The following is a 24560-nucleotide window of genomic DNA, read 5'->3' on the forward strand; positions in this document are numbered from 1 at the left end:
TAAACAACAAGGACCTACTGTATAGCACAGGAAACAATATTCAATATCTTGTAATAACCTATAATGGGAAAGAATCAGAAAAAGAATACATATATAGGAACTTCCCTGGCAGTGCAGGGTTAAGACTCCAAGCTCCCAATGCAGGGGTCACTGGTCAATCCCTGGTCAGGGAACTAAGATCCCGCATGCCATGTGAACAAAAAAAAAAAAAAAAAAAAGAATACATACATATACACATATATACATATATGTATAACTGAATCACTTTGCTGTACACATGAAACACTGCAAATCAACTGTACTTCAACTTAAAAAAAGATTATGCCACATGTAGTTAAAACACACTAACCAGTGACTCTGGCTAGTTGGGTATATTCAACTCATTGGAAGGGTAGTCATGACCTACCTACAGGGAATCACTACTGAATTAAGCCTTGTTTATTGACGGAAATGTGTCACAGTCCCTCAAATACGCACACTGGAAGTTTAAAAAAAAAAAACTAAGAGACACCAATTTCACAAATCATACTCAACTGAGAAGCCAATTATAAGATCACTTCCATTTTTTAAGCATAAGACCCCAAAATTACATACTCCAAAATTACATTGTAACTTATATATGTTACTGTATAAACAGCATAGCGTACCACCAACAGCTTTCTTAAAGAAAACAAAGCCGTATTTGTTTGGTTTCATTTTCCAAATTTAGATTTTTTTTTAACTAATTAAACATACAACAGTAGTAAAACTAGACAGACGATAATTCAAAAACAGTATAAAAGTTAAGTAAAAACAAAACAAGTAGGGAAGAAAAAAAATGTTTCCAGTTGGGAATACATACTTTCAGTACCTATAAGGATAAACAAATTCTGGGAAATTCTGTCATAAACTACAACATGAACAAACCTTAAAAACATTATGCTAAAGCAAAATCAGCCAGGCAAAATGGACAAATACTGTATAATTCCACTTACATGAGGTTATAAGAGCAGTCAAATTGATAGAGACAGAGAGTAGAATGGGGATTGCCAGTGGCTTGGAGGAGGGAGGAGAAACTAAAGTGTAGAGAGTTTCAGTTTGAAAGATACACTACATTTTAAAAATATCCAAAGGAATATGGGCTTCCCTGGTGGCACAGTAATTGAGAATCTGCCTTCCAGTGCCCAGGACATGGGTTACAGCCCTGGTCCGGGAAGATCCCAAATGCTACGAAGCAGCTAAGCTCGTGCACCGCAGCTGCTGAGCCTGCGCTCTGGAGCCCGCGAACCACAACTACTAAAGCCCACGCGCCTAGAGCCCATGCTCCGCAACAAGAGAAGCCACCGCAATGAGAAGCCCGCACACTGCAACGAAGAGTGGCCCCCGCTCGCCACAACTAGAGAGAGCCCAGGCACAGCGGCAAAGACCCAATGCAGCCAAAAATAAATACATAAAATAAATTTATTTAAAAACTTAAAATTAAAAAAATAAAAATATCCAAAGGAATAATGACTGATAGCATCCCACATTTGCTAAAAAACATTAATCTATATAACCAAGAAGTTAAACAAACTCCAAGTAGGATAAATACAAACAGATACACATCCAGACAAACCACAGTAAAAATGCTGAAAGACAGAGAAAATCTTGAAAGCAGCAAGAAAAATAATTCATCACATGCAAGGAAACCCCAGTAAGGTTAACTTCTCATCAAAAACAATGAAGGCCAGAAGGCAGTGAAATGACATATTCAAAGCACTGAAAGAAAAAAAACTGTCAATCAAGAATCCTATATCCAGCAAAACTGTCTTTCAAAAATGAAGGTGAAATATACTCCCAGATAAACAAAACCTGAGAGAATTTGTTGCTAGCAGAGCTACCTTACAAGAAATAAAGGAGGGGCTTCCCTGGTGGTGCAGTGGTTGAGAATCTGCCTGCCAATGCAGGGGACACGGGTTCGAGCCCTGGTCTGGGAAGATCCCACATGCCGCGGAGCAACTAGGCCCATGAGCCACAATTACTGAGCCTGCGCGTCTGGAGTCTGTGCTCCCCAACAAGAGAGGCCGCAACAGTGAAAGGCCCACGCACCGCGATGAAGAGTGGTCCCCACTTGCCGCAACTAGAGAAAGCCCTCGCACAGAAACGAAGACCTAACACAGCCATAAAATAAAAAATAAATTAATTAATTAAAAAAAAAAAGAAAGAAAGGAGGTTCTTAAGGTTGAAATTAAGTAAACCAAGGTAGAAATTCAAATACACACACACACACACACACACACACACACACACTAAAAAAACAAAGAACACTAGGAAAAGTAATAAGGTAATTATAAAAGACAGTATAAATGCATATTTCCTCTAAAGGAAACATATGGAAAAATATGTACATAACTGTATTGTTAGGCCTATAACATATAGGAATGTAATATATTTGACAATAAGAGCACAAAGGTGTTGGTGGGAACAAAATTGTATTTAAGTAATGACACCAGATGGCAGCTCCAACCCATAGGAACAAACCTAGAAAACCAAAAATGGTAAATAAAGTAAATATAAGTGAAATGAGTGTGTCAAGAAAGTATCCACCATATACCAAAGCAAGTCACTATTTCAAGTAAAAAATGGTGTTCCATGGAAAAGCTACTAGCTCAGCCAGCAACTCAAACAATGGCATTAATACTTTATATATATATATACTTCCTATTCTGTCACACATAACATTAAAAACCTAAACTCAAGATTAAGATTTAGTGAAAATAATTTCTACTGTTTCATCAAGAATGTTCTTGAATGAAATAGGGTTTTCTGCGTGTGTGTGCACATGTGTGTTTTGTTTGTTTTACTGTGAGTGCTCAAAAATAAAGAATGCTAGCACAGTTTGATGCCTTGTTTCATGCTAAGGCACACAGCAGTCTGACCAAACACTGTTTTTACGGCATTGTACAAATGTCAACACAGTGGGAAAGCAAACAACATCTTAGTATTATCATGAAAATAGTTTAGACCTTGCAGACCACCTGAAAGGACCCATGGATCACATTTTAAGAGCCATGCTCTAAATAAAGGAATATATATTGTCATACATTATTATCAGAGTCAGCTGTAAGGAAAAGGCATTTCAATACTATAATTAGAAGGGTTAAAAGACTTAAAAGCCTGACAAGATGAGTCCTAGATAAGTAAAAATGGAGAATGAGTTACTACAATAAATTTTATCAGCAGGAATGCTCAATGCCAGGCTGAGAACTTTCTCCAGACAGTGAAACAATACCTTCAAATCACAGTATGAAAATGACCCTATGAGCAAGCAACTTTCTAGAAAGCTACAAATCCAGTGGTCACAGCAGGACTTTGCTTCCCTTAAGTTAAAAAAACTGACTTAAAGCCTGAGCAACCTAATTAATTACGGGTGAGAAATGACCTCAACAGAATGCCAGGGTGACTACAATGACCTAGAGCCTTCCAATTCTAGAGTGGAAGATGTACAAAAATCAAAACTGCAAACATTCCCAGATAGTTTCATACGCTCTGCTATTGCTTCAACAAATTCCCTCCCTTTTTCGTCTTTGATGGCAAGGTCTGTCCCCATCTTACTCTCCATTATATTACTCCCACTACACAGTATGTCCTTAGATCTTAAGAAATGAACCATTAAAAAATTTTTTTCCATCTCCTAGTGTTTCCACCTTGCTTCTGCTAATATTTCTGGTGTAACATGTATCAACGGTTAATCTCATAACAGTTGCCCTTGATTCCTTATGCCCCTCTCCCACTACCACCTCCTTATTGTTTCCCTTCCATTCACAGCCAAACCTCTGGGGAAAAGTTACTTGAGTGATTACTATGTGCTCAACCACACATTAAGCTTTCTGCATATTTATTCTTTCACAGATCATTTGTTAAGCCCCCATTATGAGCCATTTACTGTGCCAGCGGAACAGAGATAATACTCAGAACAATGTTATGGAGCCATTTTTACAGATAACGATTTCACAGATCCCTTTTTACATATGATAAAACTGTAACTCTAAGAAGACAGATTAAATAACTTGACCAAAGTTATAGAATTACAGACCAGAGCCAGCATTCAATAAATCTTTCTACTGGCACCTTACCAGTAGCATTCAACTATTCTTAAAAACTTGCAAGGATCGAGGCAGGAAAAGAAGAGAACTAAAATTCCCTTGATTCCTTCTTCCCCTCCCACCACTTCCTCTTATTTCTTCCCTCCCATTCACAGCCAAACCTTTGGGAGAAAGTTATACACATTTAACTGTCTCTGCTCTTACAGTCATTCCCACTTAGTCTGAAACCCACTGCAACACACACCACCACTCTCCCACCCAAACATTCCACCAAAACCAGGGAATGTGTGTGTTACTCTTATTCACAGTTGTATCCTCAATGCTCTATATAGAGCAGGATACGTAAAAGTCAGAAAGGTTATATGGAATTTATAAAGTTCAAATTCAATTCAAAAAACTCTATATTTAAAGTAACATTTTTTCTAAAAATGAATCTATGCACAAATAATCTGTTTGCTCTGAGTAAACAAGAGACTCTAATTCACATTCTAAGGCAAATACACACCAATCTTTTATCCATATAAACATGGAGAACATAAATCATGTATTATATAAAACTGCTCTAATAAACAGATATTCTGTAAAACTATTACCCTCTTTTAAAATTCCTCTGCCCCTAAATTAGACATTATGGTAATAATAAAACTATTTCATGTGTGGATTGTAAAAAAAAAAAAAAAGAAAGAAAAAAAGAAAATTCCTCTGCCCAAAGAAATTTTAGAGAAAACAAAGTAAGAAAGGGTAAATGACCCAATGACCCATAATACCACAACTCAAACATAACTAGGATAAACAATGTACATCTTCCCCTCTAAGGAACTTCCCCCCATTTTTTAACATATTTCTTGGAGTATAACTGCTTTACAATGGTGTGTTAGTTTCTGCTGTATAACAAAGTAAATCAGCTATACATATACATATATCCCCGTATCTCCTCCCTTTTGCGTCTCCCTCCCACCCCCCCATCCCACCCCTCTAGGTGGTCACAAAGCACTGAGCTGATCTCCCTGTGCTATCCCCCCATTACTGTCACTGATTACTTCCCTCCTCTCTAGAATGTATCCTTTACTAGAAGTTAAATTGATTTTTAGAATTTTAGAATTTATTATTTCCTTTCTGATTACAAAGGTAAACATGCAGCTGTTTAAATAGAGAAATCAAAACTGAAAATTCCTCATGCTACTTCCTGAAAAGAAATAATGATGAAAAGAAAACTGTTCATCTCCTTATTTTTCTTACATATATAATCCATATGTAGATATAATTTACATATGTTTTAAAAGAAGTGGATTATTACACGTACTGCTCTACAAGCCTTCTCACATAACAATGTATCTTAGCCTATGTAATGTCCATCTGTATAATAAAAGTATGTAAGATAATCTTTCCATCAGCTGTTAACCTACTTTCCAACTATTACCCAACTGAGGAACACTGAGGATTTTCTAGCGTTTTACTATTACAGACAATAATACAAAGTTCATCCTTTTAAATTTTATTTTTAAAGTATTCCAAATACTATATAAGAAAAATTCATAAAGAATAATTACTATATCAAAGAATATGCATTTTCCCTTTTATTGTAGAAAATTATAAATATATACAAAAGTAGACAAATATAATGAACCATCAGATATTCACCATCCAGTTTCAATTATCATCTCATGATGAGTACTGTTTCATTTAAACACCCCATTTCCTCCAAACCCTTATTATGTATATATTTAATGTGATACATATTGTCAAATGAATCTCAAAAGTGGTACCAATAACACTCTGACACTGGACTTCCCTGGTGGCGCAGTGGTTAAGAATCCGCCTGCCAATGCAAGGGACACAGATTTGAGCCCTGGTCAGGGAATATCCCACATGCTGCAGAGCAACTAAGCCCAGGCGCCACAACTACTGAGCCTGAGCTCTAGAGCCCACATGCCACAACTACTGAAACCCATGCACCTACAGCCCGTACTCCGCAACAAGCGAGGTCACCACAACTAGAAGACTGCGCACCGCAACGAGAGTAGCCCCGCTTGCTGCAACTAGAAAAAGCCCGGGCACAGCAACAAAGACCCAACACAGTCAAAGATAAAATATAAATAAATAAATCAATTAATTAATTTTTAAAAAACCAACACTCTGACACTATCAGAGTAGTACTTGATGGCCCACACCTTCACCAAAATGGAGTGAGCATTATCCTTTTGCTATTTGACAACACACACAAGCACGAATTTCCATCTATATTTCTATTATTGAGAAGCTTTTCTTCCCCATAAATTTGTTAACAATTTGTATGTCTTCTGGGAACTGCAGTTGATGTTCTTTGCCTGTTTTTAAAACTGAAATGTTAATCCTTTCCATAATGATTTTCAAGAGCATCTTATATACTTTGAACTTCATTATTATACAAGTTGGAAATATTTTTCCCAGTTCATATACTGTAAAAGTTCCTTCATAAATAGACTTTTTGATTGGGAGAATAGTGCTTCTGAGTGCTCAGTTGACTCTGGTCTATGGCTACAAAGCTGTATCTCTCATCTTGCATCAAGGCTATGCTGCCTCTCATGTTTAAGTCAAGCCTGAGAAATTTACACAGAAAACCAAAACAAATAAATGAGTTGGCCCACCTGCCCTTTCCTTAAGCTCTGTACTCCCTACCTTTGCTGTTGGGTTATGAATGCTCTTCTCAACACCCATTAAACCTCCAGTCTGTACCTTTTCTTTTTACTGGATGTTAAGAGTGTCTAGAATATTCCTGCTTCTCCCAAATGGAGTTGATGCAAGCTAAATTTCACAGTATTGGGCAGATAATCTTTAGCATATAAATTCAATGCAATTCCAATGAAAACCCCAGCAGAATTTTTTGAGGTCAAACACTTCAGAAAATTAATATGAAAAACTAAAAGTCCTAGAATAACTAAGTCAACTTTTAAAAGGAAGAACAAAGAGGTGAAGACTTGCCCTACCAGATACTGTGACACATTCCAGAGAAAACTGTTCTGTACTGGTAAGAAACAATCTATAACACCAGTTGAACAAAACAGGTATTTCCAAAACAGATCTATTTATGGGAAATTGTTAATGATAAAAATGATACTATAAGTCTGTACAGACAGGATGTATTATTTACTACACAGTGTTGGAGAAAATGGCTCACTTAAAGGGAGAAACAGTTGTATCCCTAGTTGACAATACACAAAAAGGTGAACTCCAAATGGACCAAAGACATAAAGGTAAAATGTAAAACTTGAATCTAACTGGAAAATGTAGAATATTGTTTTGATCTTGGAAGTGGAGCATACATTCAAAAACATGGAAAGATTCTGCAGAAGTGTTGATAAAAACAGAAACAGAACAAAATATATAGCACAATTATCATTTATGCAAACTGAAAAAATGCATACATAACACCACCATATATTTTATAAGGACACATACATATACAGGATGCATATTAAATATATTCAAGTGGGTATGTTAAGACAATTGGTAAATGAGAGCAGGGATGTGACTGAGGATTAGGGAAACTGGACAAATCCTGACCACAGACTTGGGATGACGTAGCACACTCATAACATATGATACAGGTAACTGAGCAGGAGTCGAATCATATTTCAACAGTACTCACTACTACTATTGCTATTTGCTTTTGAAATTTGATGACACACACATAAAGACTTTCTATCTATAATGCTATTATTATTAGAGTAGCATTTTTTTTTCATCACTACTACTGATATCCATCTTGAAGGAGACTGCCTGGACAAAAAAGTTTCTTTCCTTGAAATCAAGTGGAGACCAAGGGTTCAAGCCACTCCTTCCTTCTTGGTTTACTACTCATACAGTAAATAAGACCCTGACTCAAGAACTTGAGAACTGGATGTGTAATTCAAATAGTGTGGCTTTTTTTCTCCCCCAGCCATTCCCCAACTTATTCCCCCAGCTAACTAGGAAACTTTCTGATTGTTACTTGTGAGACCATGGACAGTTTACTTCATCTGTCTGAGATAATCTATGAAGACTACTACAAGGCTAATATTAAAATACATGAGGGGGCCAGACAGCCCGGGCGCTGAGGGAGCAGAGACTGCCTTGTTCCCGGGCGCCGCATCTCTTGTCCAAGGGGGTCCTAGAGGCGCCAGGCAGGAGTGATCCAGGAGCCACTGGGTGCCACCAGCACATCCTTGTAGCCATGAGCAGCCAGCAGGATAAATCGCCCAGCAAAGAAACATCCAAGACACCAGTCAGATTTTTACCACAGTTCTCTACGGGTCTTGGTGCTCCAGCCGGGTGTCAGGCCTGAGCCTCTGAGGTGGGAGAGCCAAGTTCAGGACACTGAACCACCAGAGATCTCCTGGTCCCATGTAATATCAATCAGCGAGAGCTCTCCCAGAGATCTCCGTCTCAACGCTAAGACCCAGCTCCACTTGATCAACAAGCACCACTGCTGGACACCCTGTGCCAAACAACTAGCGAGACAGGAACATAACCCCATTCATTAGCAGAGAGGCTACCTAAAATCATACTAAGTTCACAGACACCCCAAAACACACCACCGGAAGCAGTCCTGCCCACCAGAAAGACAACATCCAGCCTCATCCACCAGAACACAGGCACCAGTCCCCTCCACCAGGAAGCCTACATAAGCCACTGAACCAACCTTACCCACTGGGGGCAGACACCAAAAACAATGGGAACTACAAACCTGTAGCCAGAGAAAAGGAGATCCCAAACACACTAAGTTAAGAAAAATAGGAAAACAGAGAAATACGCAGCAGATGAAGGAGCAAGGTAAAAACCCGCCAGACCAAACAAATGAAGTGGAAACAGGCAGTCTACCTGAAAAAGAATTCAGAGTAATGATAGTAAAGATGATCTAAAATCTTGCAAATAGAAAAGAGAAAATACAAGAAACGTTTAACAAGGACCTAAAAGAATTAAAGAGCAAACAAACAATGATGAACAACACGATAAATGAAATTAAAAATTCTCTAGAAGGAATCAACAGCAGAATAACTGAGGCAGAAGAACGGATAAGTGACCTGGAAGATAAAATAGTGAAAATAACTACTGCAGAGCAGAATAAAGAAGAAAGAATGAAAAAAATTGAGGACAGTCTCAGAGACCTCTGGGACAACATTAAATGCACCAACATTCGAATTATAGGGGTCCCAGAAAAAGAAGAGAAAAACAAAGAGACTGAGAAAATATTTGAAAAGATTATAGTTGCAAACTTCCCTAATATGGGAAAGGAATAAATCCAAGGAGAAACACGTCAAGACACATATTAATGAAACTATGAAAAATTAAATACAAAGAAAAAATATTAAAAACAGAAAGGGAAAAGCAACAAATAACATACAAGGGAATCCCCATAAGGTTAACAGCTGATTTTTCAGCAGAAACTCTGCAAGCCAGAAGGGAGTGGCAGGACATATTTAAAGTGATGACACGGAAAAACCTACAACCAAGGTTACTCTACCCAGCAAGGATCTCACTCAGATTCGACGGAGAAATTAAAAACTTTACAGACAAGCAAAAGCTAAGAGAGTTCAGCACCACCAAACCATCTTTACAACAAACGCTAAAGGAACTTCTCTAGGCAGGAAACACAAGAGAAGGAAAAGACCTACAATAACAAACCTAAAACAATTAAGAAAATGGTAATAGGAACATACATCTCGATAATTACCTTAAATGTAAATGGATTAAATGTTCCAACTAAAAGACAGACTGGCTGAATGGATACAAAAACAAGCCCTGTATATATGCTGTCTACAAGAGACCCACTTCAGACCTAGGGACACATATAGACTGAAAGTGAGGGGATGGAAAAAGATATTCCATGCAAATGGGAATCAAAAGAAAGCTGGAGTAGCAATTCTCATATCAGACAAAATAGACTTTAAAATAAAGACTATTACAGGGCTTCCCTGGTGGCACAGTGGTTGAGAATCTGCCTGCCAATGCAGGGGACACGGGTTCGAGCCCTGGTCTGGGAAGATCCCACATGCCACGGAGCGACTAGGCCTGTGAGCCACAACTGCTGAGCCTGCGCATCTGGAGCCTGTGCTCCGCAACGGGAGAGGCCGCGACAGTGAGAGGCCCGCACACCGCGATGAAGAGTGGCCCCCGCTCGCCGCAACTGGAGAAAGCCCTTGCACAGAAACGAAGACCCAACGCAGCCATAAATAAATAAATAAATAAAATTTAAAAAAATTAAAAAAAAAAAAAAGACTATTACAAGAGAAAAAAAAGACACTACATAATGATCAAGGGATCAATCCAAGAAGATATAACAATTGTAAATATTTATGCACCCAACATAGGAGCACCTCAATACATAAGGCAAATGTTAACAGCCATAAAAGGGGAAATCTATAGTAACACAATCATAGCAGAGGACTTTAACACCCCACTTTCACCAATGGACAGATCATCCAAAATGAAAACAAATAAGGAAACACAAGCTTTAAATGATACATTAAACAAGGTGGACTTAATTGATATTTATAGGACATTCCATCCAAAACAACAGAATACACTTTCTTCTCAAGTGCTCATGGAACATTCTCCAGGATAGATGATATCTTGGGTCACAAATCAAGCCTTGGTAAATTTAAGAAAACTGAAATCATATCAAGTATCTTTTCCAAACACAGCACTTTGAGACTAGATATCAATTACAGGAAAAAATCTGTAAAAAATACAAATACATGGAGGCTAAACACTACACTACTTAATAACCAAGAGATCACTGAAGAAATCAAAGAGGAAATCAAAAAATACCTAGAAACAAATGACAATGAAAACACGATGACTCAAAACCTACAGGATGCAGCAAAAGCAGTTCTAAGAGGGAAGTTCATAGCAATACATTCCTACCTCAAGAAACAAGAAACACCTCAAATAAACAACCTAACCTTACACCTAAAGCAATTAGAGAAAGAAGAATAAAAAACCCCCAAAGTTACCAGAAGGAAACAAATCATAAAGATCAGATCAGAAACAAATGAAAAAGAAATGAAGGAAACAATAGCAAAGATCAATAAAACTAGAAGCTGGTTCCTTGATAAAATTGATAGAGTATTAGCCAGACTATAAAGAAAAAAAGGGAGAAGACTCAAATCAATAGAATTAGAAATGAAAAAGGAGAAGTAACAACTGACACTGCAGAAATACAAAGGATCATCAGAGATTACTACAAGCAACTGTATGCCAATAAAATGGACAACCTGGAAGAAATGGACAAATTCTTAGAAATGCACAACCTTCCGAGACTGAACCAGGAAGAAATAGAAAATATGAACAGACCAATCACAAGTACTGAAATTGGACTGTGATTAAAAAATCTTCCATCAAACAAAAGCCCAGGACCAGATGGCTTCACAGGCGAAGTCTATCAAACATTTAGAGAAGAGCTACCACCTATCCTTCTCAAACTCTTCTAAAATATAGCAGAGGGAGGAACACTTCCAAACTCATTCTACGAGGCCACCATCACCCTGATACCAAAACCAGACAAAGATGTCACAAAGAAAGAAAACTACAGGCCAATATCACTGATGAACAGAGATGCAAAAATCCTCAACAAAATACTAGCAAACAGAATCCAGCAGCACATTAAAAGGATCATACACCACGATCAAGTGGGGTTTATCCCAGGAATGCAAGCATTCTGCAATATATGCAAATCAATCAATGTGATACACCATATTAACAAATTGAAGGATAAAAACCATATGATCATCTCAATAGATGCAGAAAAAGCTTTCAACAAAATTCAACACCCATTTATGATAAAAACCCTCCAGAAAGTAGGCATAGAGGAAACTTACCTCAGCATAATAAAGGTCATATATGACAAACCCACAGCCAACATCGTTCTCAATGGTGAAAAACTGAAACCATTTCCACTAAGATCAGGAACAAGACAAGGTTGCCCACTCTCACCACTATTATTCAACATACTTTTGGAAGTTTTAGCCACAGCAATAAAAGAAAAAGAAATAAAAAGAATCCAAATCGTAAAACAAGAAGTAAAGCTGTCACTGTTTGCAGATGACATGATACTATACATAGAGAATCCTAAAGACACTACCAGAAAACTAGAGCTAATCATTGAATTTGGCAAAGTAGCAGGATACAAAATTAATGCACAGAAATCTCTGGTATTCTTATACACTAATGATGAAAAATCTGAAAGAGAAATTAAGGAAACACTCCCATTTACCATTGCAGCAAAAAGAATAAAACACCTAGGAATAAACCTACCTAAGGAGACAAAAGACCTGTATGCAGAAAACTATAAGACACTGATAAAATAAATTAAAGATAATACAAACAGATGGAGAGATATACCATGTTCTTGGATTGGAAGACTCAACATTGTGAAAATGACTATACTACCCAAAGCAATCTACAGATTCAATGCAATCCCTACCAAACTACCAATGGCATTTTTCACAGAACTAGAACAAAAAATTTCACAATTTGTATGGAAACACAAAGGACCCTGAACAGCCAGAGCAATCTTGAGAGAGAAAAACGGAGCTGGAGGAATCAGGCTCCCGGACTTCAGACTATACTACAAAGTTACAGTAATCAAGACACTATGGTACTGGCACAAAAGCAGAAATATATATCAATGGAATAGGATAGAAAACCCAGAGATAAACCCATGCACATATGGTCACCTTATCTTTGATAAAGGAGGCAAGAATATACAATGGAGCAAAGACAGCCTCTTCAATAAGTGGTGCTGGGAAAACTGGACAACTACATGTAAAAGGATGAAATTAGAACACTCCCTAACACCATACACAAAAATAAAATCAAAATGGATTAAAGAGGGCTTCCCTGGTGGCGCAGTGGTTGAGAATCTGCCTGCTAATGCAGGAGACACAGGTTCGAGCCCAGGTCTGGGAGGATCCCACATGCCGCGGAGCAACTAGGCCTGTGAGCCACAACTATTGAGCCTGCGCGTCTGGAGTCTGTGCTCCGCAACAAGAGAGGCCACAGTAGTGAGAGGCCTGCGCACCGCAATGAAGAGTGGCCCCCGCTTGCCGCAACTAGAGGAAGCCCTCGCACAGAAATGAAGACCCAACACAGCCAAATAAATAAATAAATAAATAAATAATAATTAAAGGTGCAAAAAAAAAAAAAATGGATTAAAGACCTAAACGTAAGGCCAGACACTGTAAAACTCTTAGAGGAAAACATAGGCAGAACACACTATGACACAAATCACAACAAGATCCTTTTTGACCCACCTCCTAGAGAAATGGAAATAAAAACAAAAATAAACAAATGGCACCTAATGAAACTTAAAAGCTTTTGCACAGGAAAGGAAATCATAAACAAGACGAAAAGACAACCCTCATAATGGGAGAAAATATTTGCAAACGAAGCAACCATCAAAGGATTAATCTCTAAAATATGCAAGCAGCTCATGCAACTCAATATCCAAAAAACAAACAACCCAATCCAAAAATGGGCAAAAGGCCTAAATAGACATTTCTCCAAAGAAGATATACAGATTGCCAACAAACACATGAAAGGATGCTCAACATCACTAATTATTAGAGAAATGCAAATCAACACTACAATGAGGTATCACCCCACACCAGTCAGAATGGCCATCATCAAAAAATCTACAAACAGTAAATGCTGGAGAGAGTGTGGAGAAAAGGGAACCCTCTTGCACTGTTGGTGGGAATGTAAATTGATACAGCCAATATAGAGAACAGTATGAAGGTTCCTTAAAAAACTAAAAATAGAACTACCATATGACCCAGCAATCCCACTACTGGGCATATACCCTGAGAAAACCATAATTCAAAAAAGAGTCACGTGCCACAATGTTCACTGCAGCACTATTTACAACAGCCAGGACATGGAAGCAACCTAAGGGTCCATGGACAGATGAATGGATAAAGAATATGTGGCCCATATATACAATGGAATATTACTCAGCCATAAAAAGAAATGAAATTGAGTTATTTGTAGTGAGGTGGACGGACCTAGAGTCTGTCATACAGAGTGAAGTAAGTCAGAAAGAGAAAAACAAATACCGTATGCTAACACATATATATGGAATCTAAAAAAAAAAAAAAAAAGTTTCTGAAGAACCTAGGGGCAGGACAGGAATAAAGATGTAGACATAGAGAATAGACTTGAGGACATGGGGAGGGGGAAGGGTAAGCTGAGACAAAGTGAGAGACTGGCACTGACATATATATACTCCCCAAGCCCCCTGCATTGCAAGCACGGAGTCTCAACCACTGGACCACCAGGGAAGTCCCAGAATACAGCCTTATTATAAACAACTAACTCATACCCTTTCGTCTCCTAAGCTGCTAATAACTGAAAATTGGTATCTCAGAACAAATATACTTTTTAATTAATCAGATCATTTAAGCAACCAAAACAGGCCATTCCCCAAACCATTTTGAAGAAAAGGCCAAATGAAAGTTAAGGAAAACATAATGATTTTATTTAAACTGTACAGCTGTGGACGTTCAACAAATATTTACTGAATACCTGCTATGTGACAGGTACTATGCTAGGTGGTAAGAGAAACAACTATGAAAGAATATGTGACATAAAACCAAGGAACCACAGCCTAAGTGGGGAAACAAAAGGGCACACAAAAACTATGTAACATAATTCCTATAATGAATATGCTCAAAAAGAACTTCTAATCTATCCAGAAGCAAGAGAAAAGGTCAGTCAAGGCTTCATCAACACTCAGCTAATTAACCTGAAAAATGAGTAGTAGTTTCCCAGATGAACTTTATAGAGGGCTTTGTAAGCCTGGGGAACATATGCAAAGGCACAAAGTCCCAAAACAACACATACTTTTCTAGGAACAAAACTTCAGAATAGTTACAGCTCAAATTATAACAGAGAGAAAGTGGCAAAAATAACACTGGCCAAATGAAAAAGACCCAAGCTAAATTAAATATCTTGCCTCTCTACTTCACTGCTATATATCCCATGTACCTAGCACATAACTAGGTTCTCAGTACTGGCTGAATGAATGAACATACAAATAAATGAATGCTATTAAAGGAGAGAAAAGATGGGAACCATAATAAATCTGCGATAATCTATGAACAAGAAAAGAATAACATGAATTAGGACCATGAAGAAATTGGAGTGAGGAAAAAAAAAGCCCTGTGTAGTAGGGCTTTGAGTAATTTAGTTTATATACTTTAGGCTTTCCAAGGTTTTTATTTTAATAATCATAGCATGACTCATATTAAGAAATAATTTTAAAACTGGACTGGACAGATACTAAGAATTATCTTGATGTGGTATTAAAAGCAAAGGAGAAATTTAGAATAACTCCCAGGTTTTCAAATTGGGGAACTGGGAGGACAGTATGAGGGAAATTAGGAGGAAAACAGTAGCAACATTAAATTATCTGCATTTCATCAAAGAAGGGATGTCTATGAGACAAAATATTTATAAACATTGACCATATACTGAGACACAAAACAAGCCTCAAAAAATTTCAAGTTATAAAATCATATGGGGACTTCCCTGGTGGCAACCTGGTTAAGAATCCACCCGCCAATACAGGGGACACAGGTTCGAGCCCTAGTCCAGGAAAATCCCACATGTCACGGAGCAACTAAGCCCGTGTGCCACAACTATTGAGCCTGCGCTCTAGAGCCCATGTGCCACAACTACTGAAGCCCGCATGCCTAGAGTCTGTGCTCCGCAACAAGAGAAGCCACTGCAATGAGAAACCCGCGCACCACAATGAAGAGTAGCTCCCACTCGCCGCAACTAGAGAAAGCACGCGCACAGCAACGACGACCCAACGCAGCTAAAAATAAAAACAAAAAAATTAAATCTTTAAAAAAAAAGAAAAATCATATGGCCTATGTTCTCTGACTGCAACAGTATAAAGCTAAAAAGCAATAAGAAATATAAATTAAAAGTTTAAATATCTAGACGTATTCTTCTAAAATAACCCATGGGCCAAAGAAGCAATCATAATGGAAATTACCGAGCATTTTGAATTGAACAATTATAGTAACACCATATATTAAAACTTTTAGGATGCAGCTAACACAGTACTTAGATAAGTCTTAAAATATCTGTCTTAGAAAAGAATAAATTAAGTCCTCTTTTGTGGCCTAACATATAATGTATATTGAAGAATGTTCCATGTACACTTGAAACACATGATGGAATAGAAGAAAGTATATTCTGTTCCTTTTGGATGGAATGTTCTGTATATATCTGTGAAAGTCCACCTGGATCATTTAAGACCAATGTTTCCTTTTTGATTTTCTGTCTGGATGATCTATCCATGGATGAAAATGGAGTATTAAAGTCCCTGTTATTATTGTACTGCTGTGTATTTCTCCCTTTAGGTTTGTTAACATTTGCTTGAAAATATTCAGGTGCTCCTATCTGGGTGCATAAATATTTACAAATATTAAAACCTCTTGTTGTACTGACCCCTTTACCATTACCTTCTGCATCTCTTATTACAGTCTTTTCCCACTACGATGGTATGAAACTAGAAATCAATTACAAGAAAAAAACTGGAAAATTCACAAATATGTGGAGATTAAACAACATACTATTGAACAACCAATAATTCAAAGAAAAATCAAAAGATAACAAAAAATATCTTGAGACAAATGAAAGTGAAAATACAACATATCAAAACTTATGAGATGCAGCAAAAGCAGTTCTAAGAGGGAAGTTCACAGTAATACAGGCCTATGTCAGGAAACCAGAAAAATCTCTAATAAACAACTTAACTTTACATCTCAAGGAACTAGAAAAAGAAGAACAAAGGCCAGAGTTAGCAGAAAGAAGAAAATAACAAAGATCGGAGCAGAAATAAATGAAATATAGACTATAAAGACAATAAATAAGATCAATGAAACTAAGAGCTCATTCTTTGAAAAGAAAAGCAAAATAGACAAATCTTTAGCTAGAGTCACCAAGAAAAAGAGAGAACTCAAATCAGTAAAATAAGAAGTGGGGCTTCCCTGGTGGCACAGTGGTTGAGAATCTGCCTGCTAATGCAGGGGACACAGGTTCGAGCCCTGGTCTGGGAAGATCCCACATGCCGCTGAGCAACTAGGCCCGTGAGCCACAACTACTGAGCCTGCGCGTCTGGAGCCTGTGCTCCGCAACAAGAGAGGCCACAATAGTGAGAGGCCCACGCACCGCGATGAAGAGTGGCCCCTGCTTCCCGCAGCTAGAGGAAGCCCTCGCAAAGAAACAAAGACCCAACACAGCCAAAAAAATTAAAATAAATAAATAAATAATTAAAGGTGCTAATAATAATAATTTTTTAAAAATACGTTTAAAAAAAAAAGTGAAAGAGGAGATGTTACAACTGATACCACAGAAATACAAAGAACCATAAGAGACTACTATGAACTGTACATCAACAAGATGGACAACCTAGAAGAAATGAGTGAATTCCTAGAAACACACAATCTACCAAGACTGAATCATGAAGAAATAGAAAATCTGAACAGACCGATTACCAGTAAGAAGACTGAATCAGTAATTTTAAAACAAACTCCAAACAAACAAAAAGTCCAGGTCCAGATGGCTTCATTGGTAAATTCTACTGAACATTCAAAGAATTAATACCAATCCACCTCAAACTCTTTCAAAAAATAAAAATGAGGGAACACTTCCAAATTCATTTTATGAGACCAGCATTACCCTGATACCAAAACCAGTCAAAGATGTCACAAGAAAATTACAGAGCAATATCCCTGATAAACACAGATTCAAAAAACCCTCAACAAAATATTAGCAAGCTGAATTCAACAATATATTAAAAAGATCACACACAACAATATATTAAAATGATCAAGTGGGATCATCCAGAGATGCAAGGATGGTGTAACATCCACAAATCAGTCAATTTGATACACAACATTAACAAAATGAAGAATAAAAACCATATGATCACCTCAATAGATGCAGAAAAAGCATTTGACAAAATTCAAAATCCATTTATGATAAAAACTCTCAACAAAGTGGATGCAGAGGGAATGTACTTCAACATATTAAAGGCCATATATGACAAGCCCACAGCTAACATCACACTCAGTGCTGTTCCTCTAAGATCAAGAACAAGAATGCTCACTCTTACAACTTTTATTCAACACACTATTAGAAGTCCTAGCCTGAACAATTAGTCAAGAAAAAGAAATACAAAGAAGGCATACATGGTCAACAAACACATGAAAAGATGCTCAACATCACTAATTATTAGAGAAATGCAAATCAAAACTACAATGAGGTATCACCTCACACCGATCAGAAGAGCCATCATCAAAAAATCTACAAACAATAAATGGTAGAGGGGTGTGGAGAAAAGGGAACCCTCCTACACCGTTGGTGGGAATGTAAATTAGTACAGCCACTATAGAGAACAGCACAGAGGTTCCTCAAAAAAACTAAAAATAGAGTTAACATATGACCCAGTAATCCCACTCCTGGGCATATACCCAGAGAAAACCATAATCCAAAAAGATACACACACCCCAATGTTCACTGCAGCACTATTTATTGGGTTGGCCAAAAAGTTCATTCGGTATTTTCTAGAAGATGGCTATAGTAGCACTTAGCTGTCTTTAACTTCATTTGAAACAATTTTGTTATACTGTATTGTGACAGCTGTCATATCAGCATGCATTAAAAAAAAAAAACCTATCAAAATTGGTGAATTTTTGTGTAGCCATTTTAATATTGAAGATGGAAGAAAAAAAAGCAACATTTTCAGCATATTATGCTTTATTATTTCAAGAAAGGTAAAAATGCAACTGAAACTCAAAAAAAAGACTTGTGCAGTGTATACAGGAGAAGGTGCTGTGACTGATCGAACGTGTCAAAAGTAGTTTGCAGAGTTTCATGCTGGAGACTTCTCACTGGACGACACTCCACAGTCAGGTAGACCAGCTGAAGACGACAGAGATCAAATCGAGAAATTAACTGAGAACAATCAACGTTATACCATGCGGGAGATAGCTGACATACTCAAAATACCCAAATCGAGCATTGAAAATCATTTGCACCAGCTTGGTTATGTGAATCACTTTGATGTCTGGGTTCCACATAAGTTTGGTGAAAAAAACCTTCTTGACTATATTTCTGCATGCAACTCTCTACTTAAATATAACGAAAACGTTCTGTTCTTAAAACAAATTGTGATGGGCAATGAAAAGTGGATACTGTACAATAATGTGGAATGGAAGAGATCGTGGGGCAAGTGAAATGAACCATCACCAACCACACCAAAGGCCGGTCTTCATCCAGAGAAGGTGATGTTGTATATATGATGGGATTGGAAGGGAGTCCTCCATTATGAGCTCCTTCCAGAAAACCAAACGATTAATTCCAACAAGTACTACTCCCGATTAGACCAAATGAAAGCAGCACTCGACGAAAAGCATCCGGAATTAGTCAACAGAAAACGCATACTCTTCCAACAGGATAATGCAAAACCGTATGTTTCTTTGATGACCAGGCAAAAATAGTTACAGCTTGACTGGGAAGTTCTTATTCATCTGCCATATTCACCAGACATTGCACCTTTGGATTTCCATTAATTTCGGTCTTTACAAAATTCTCTTAATGGAAAAAATTTCAATTCCCTGGAAGACTGTAAAAGGCACCTGGAACAGTTCTTTGCTCAAAAAGATAGAGTTTTGGGAAGACGGAATTATGAAGTTGCCTGAAAAATGGCAGAAGGTAGTGGAACAAAATGTTGAATGCACTGTTCAATAAACTTCTTGGTGAAAATGAAAAATCTTTTACTTTTACTTAAAAAGTAAAGGAACTGGGCTTCCCTGGTGGCGCAGTGGTTGAGAATCCGCCTGCCAATGCAGGGGACACGGGTTCGAGCCCTGGTCTGGGAAGATCCCACATGCCGCGGAGCAACTAAGCCCGTGAGCCACAACTACTGAGCCTGCGCATCTGGAGCCTGTGCTTCATAACAAGAGAGGCCAAGATAGTGAAAGGCCCGCGCACCGCGATGAAGAGTGGCCCATGATTGCCGCAACTAGAGAAAGCCCTTGCACAGAAATGAAGACCCAACACAGCCAAAAATAAATAAATAAATACTTTAAAAAAAAAAAAAAACTAAAGGAACTTTTTGGCCAACCCAATACAACAGCCAAGACATGGAAGCAACCTAAATGTCCGTCAACAGAGGAATGGATAAAGATGATGTAGTACATATATACAACGGATTATTACTCAGCCATAAAAAAGGAACAAAATAGTGCCATTTGCAAAGATGTGGACAGACCCAGAGACTGTCATACAGAGTGAAGTAAGTCAGAAAGAGAAAAACAAATATCGTATACTATTGATTGTATGTGGAATCCAGAAAAAATGGTACAGATAAACTTATTTGCAAAACAGAAATAGAGACACAGATGTAGAAAACAAACTTATGGATACCAAGGGGGGAAGGGAGGGGTGGGATAAACTGGGAGATTGGGATTGACATATATACACTACTATGTTTAAAACAGATAACTAATGAGAACCTACTGTATAGCACAGGGAACTCTACTCAGTGCTCTGTGGTGACCTACATGGGAAGGAAATCTAAAAAAGAGGAGATATATGTATACATATAACTGATTAACTTTGCTGTACAGCAGAAACACAACATTGTACAGCAACTATACTCTAATAAAAATTAATTTTAAAATAAATAAAATAAAATTGATTGCAAAAAAAAAGAAATCCAAATTGGAAAGGAAGAAGTAAAACTGTTTCTATTTGAATATGACATGACATTACATATTAAAAACTCTACCAAAAAACTGCTAGAACTAGTAAACAAATTCAGTAAAGTTATTACAGGATATAAAACCAACAAACAAAAACCTGAGTTTCTATATACTAATAACAAATTATCAGGAAGAGAAATTAAGAAAACAATCCGGGCTTCCCTGGTGGTACAGTGGTTGAGAATCCGCCTGCCAATACAGGGGACACGGGTTCGAGCCCTGGTCTGGGAAGATCCCACATGCCGCGGAGCAACTGGGCCCGTGAGCCACAGCTACTGAGCCTGCGCGTCTGGAGCCTGTGCTCCACAACAAGAGAGGCCGCGATAGTGAGAGGTCCGCGCACCGCGATGAAGAGTGGCCCCCGCTCGCCGCAACTAGAGAAAGCCCTGGCACAGAAACGAAGACCCAACACAGCCAAAAATAAATAAATTAATTAAAAAAAGAAAAAGAAAAAGAAAAAAAGAAAAAAAAAAAAGAAAACAATCCTACTTACAATTGATTCAAAGAGAATAAAATACTTAGGAATAAATTTAACTACGGAAGGGAAAGACCTGTACTCAGAAAACTATAAGGCACTGAAGAAAGAAACTGAAGACACAAATAAATGGAAAAATATACCATGCTCTTGGATTGGAAGAATGAGTACTGTGAAAATGTCCATACTACCCAAAGCCACCTAGAGAGTCAATGCAATCCCTATCAAATTTCCAAGGCATTTTTCACAGAAATAGAACAAAAAATTTTACAATTTGTATGGAACCACACAAGACCCCGAACAGCCAAAGCAATCTTGAGAAAGACAAACAAAGCTGGAGGGATCACACTTCCTGATTTCAAACTATATTACAATTATCTCATAAAGCTATAGTAAACAAAACAGTATGGTAAAGGCATAAAAATAAACAGATCAATAGAACAAAATAGACAGCCCAGAAATAAACCAATGTATATATGGTCAAACAGTTTACAACAAAGGAACCAAGAACATACAATGGGGAAAGGACAGTCTCTTCAATAAACAGTTTTGGGAAAACTGGACAGCCACATGCAAAAGAATGAAACTGGATCACTATCTTACACCATTCACAAAAATTAACTTAAAATGGAATAAAGACTTGAACATAAGACCTGAAACCATAAAACTCCTAGAAGAAAACACAGGATGTAATAAGCTCCTTTACATCAGTCTTGGCAATGATTTTTTGGATTTCACACTAAAAGCAAAGGCAACAGAAGTAAAAATAAACAAGTCGAACTACATCAAACTGAAAAGCTTCTGCAGAGCAAAGGAAACCATCATCAAAATAAAAAAGCAACCTACAGAATGGGAGAAAATATTTTCAAATTACATATTGTGTAATGGGTTAATATGCAACATATATAAGCAACTCATATAACTCAATAGCAAAACGACAAACAATCTGATTAAGAAATGGCCAGAGAATCTGTATAGACACTTTTTCCAAAGAAGACATACAGATGGCCAACAGGCACATGAAAAGGAGCTCAACATCACTAATCAGCAGGGAATGTAAATTAAAACCACAATAAGTTAACACCTCTCTTTTGATAACAGAATGGCTATTATCAAAAGGACAACAAATAAGTGTTAGTGAGGATGTGGAGAAAAGGGAACCCTTGTGCACTATTGGTGGAAAATGTAAATTGGGGCAGCTACTATGGAGAACAGTATGGAGAGTCCACAAAAAATTTAAAATAGGACTACCACATGATCCAACAATTCCACTTCTGGGCATTCATCTGAAGAAAACAAAAACACTGACTCAAAAATATATATGCACCCCCATGTTCACTGCAGCATTATTTACAATACACAAGACATGGAACCTGAGTTTCCATTTATGTATGAATGGATAAAGAAAACACAGGGTGGGGGACGTCCCTGGCAGTCCAGTAGTTAAGACTCCCCTCTCCCAATGCAGGGGGCACAGGTTCGATCCCTGGTCAGGGAACTAAGATCCCGCATGCTGCACAGTGTGACCAGTCAGAAGGAAGGAAGGAAGGGAGGGAGGGAGGGAGGGAGGGAGAGAGAGGAAAAAAAAAAGGAAGAAAGGAAGGAAGGAAGGAAGGAAGGAAGGAAGGATGGGAGGGAGGGAGGGAGGGAGGAAGGAAGGAAGAAAGGAAGAAAGGAAGGAAGGAAGGAAGAAAGAAAGAAAGAAAGAGAGAGGACTTCCCTGGTGGCGCAGTGGTTGAGAATCCGCCTGCCAATGCAGGGGACACGGGTTCGATCCCTGGTCCGGGAAGATCCCACATAATGCGGAGCAAATAAGCCCATGCGCCACAACTACTTAGCCTGCGCTCTAAAGCCCGTGTGCCACAACTACTGAAACCCGTGTGCCTAGAGCCCGTGCTCTGCAACAAGAGAAGCCATCACAATAAGAAGCCCATGCACCGCAACAAGAGTAGCTCCCCGCTCGCAGCAACTAGAGGAAGATGGCACCCAGCAACAAAGACCCAACTCAGCCAAAAATAAATAAACAAATAAATAACATTTAATTAGAAAGAAAGAGAAAAGAAAACGTAGGGTGTGTGTATGTGTAAAATGGAATACTGTTCATCCACAGAAAAGAATGAAATCTTGCCATTTGCAACAACATGGATGGACCTGAAGAACATTAGACTAAATGAAATAAATCAAAGACAAATACCATATGATCTCAATTACAAATGGAATCTAAAACAACAACAACAATAACAACAAATTGAGCTCATAGATACAGAAAACAGATTGGTGGCTGCCAGCTGTGGGGAGTAGGGGTAGGAAGGGTGGGCCAAATGGGTGAAGAGGGTCAAAAGGTACAAACTTCCAGTTATATAACAAGTCATAGGCATGCAGTGCACAGCACAGTGACTATAATTAATAATACTATATTTCATACTTGAAAATTGCTAAAAGAGAAAAGCCTAAAAGTTCTCATCATAAGAAAAAAGTTTTATAACCATGTACGATGACAGATGTTAACTAGATTATTGTGGTAATCATTTTGCAATATATACAAATATCAAATCATTATGTTGTATGCCTGAAATATAATATGTCAATCATACATCAAAAAACAAAGAAACAAAATCCCAGCAGTGGATGCAGGGTCACACCAGGGATTGAAATGAGAAAAGTTCTAGTTGTCGTTTTTACTTTGCCAGTTGGAGTAAGTTTTCAACTAGTAAAAAGTGGAGCAGATCCCGGAAAACAAAACAAAACAAAAAAGCAAAGATAAAAGATAGAAAGTTAATAAGTATCCATCTCATGTTGAAGGGGGGGGGGGGGAATAACAACAAAAGCAAGGAAACCAAATGAAAAAAAAAAGAACCGAAATTAATGAAAGAAAAAAAAACCATAAAACAGAACCAGTGGCACCAAAAATCAGTCCTTTGAAAAGACTGATAAAACTGGCAAACATCTGCAGAAGATTAACTAGGAAATCTAGGAAGCAGCTGGATATAAAAATACATGAAATCAGAAATCAGAAGCTCAGAACAAAAATCAGGTTTGGAACTAAAGATCTGGAAGTCTTGAAAATACTGATGGCTGTTTGGAGCCCTGGACAGAAATGAGAAGAGAAATAGGATGAGGAGGATTTTACTGTATTAAGGTGGCAGAGTAAAGATTTTTCTGTCCCTTCTCTCCCTAAAACAAGGAGAAAAGAAAAAATTAAAACAGAGTCCATCTTCATTC

General features: G+C 37.8%; 1 protein-coding gene across 8 annotated transcripts in view; it reads right to left on the reverse strand.

Moving 5' to 3' along the window:
* MTF2 (metal response element binding transcription factor 2) overlaps positions 1 to 24560 on the reverse strand; it is an 80423-nt gene that overhangs the window by 26787 nt on the left and 29076 nt on the right. The window lies entirely within an intron of this gene.

This window comes from Balaenoptera borealis (assembly GCF_965194805.1).
Source record: "Balaenoptera borealis genome assembly, chromosome: 1".
Lineage (NCBI taxonomy): Eukaryota > Metazoa > Chordata > Mammalia > Artiodactyla > Balaenopteridae > Balaenoptera > Balaenoptera borealis.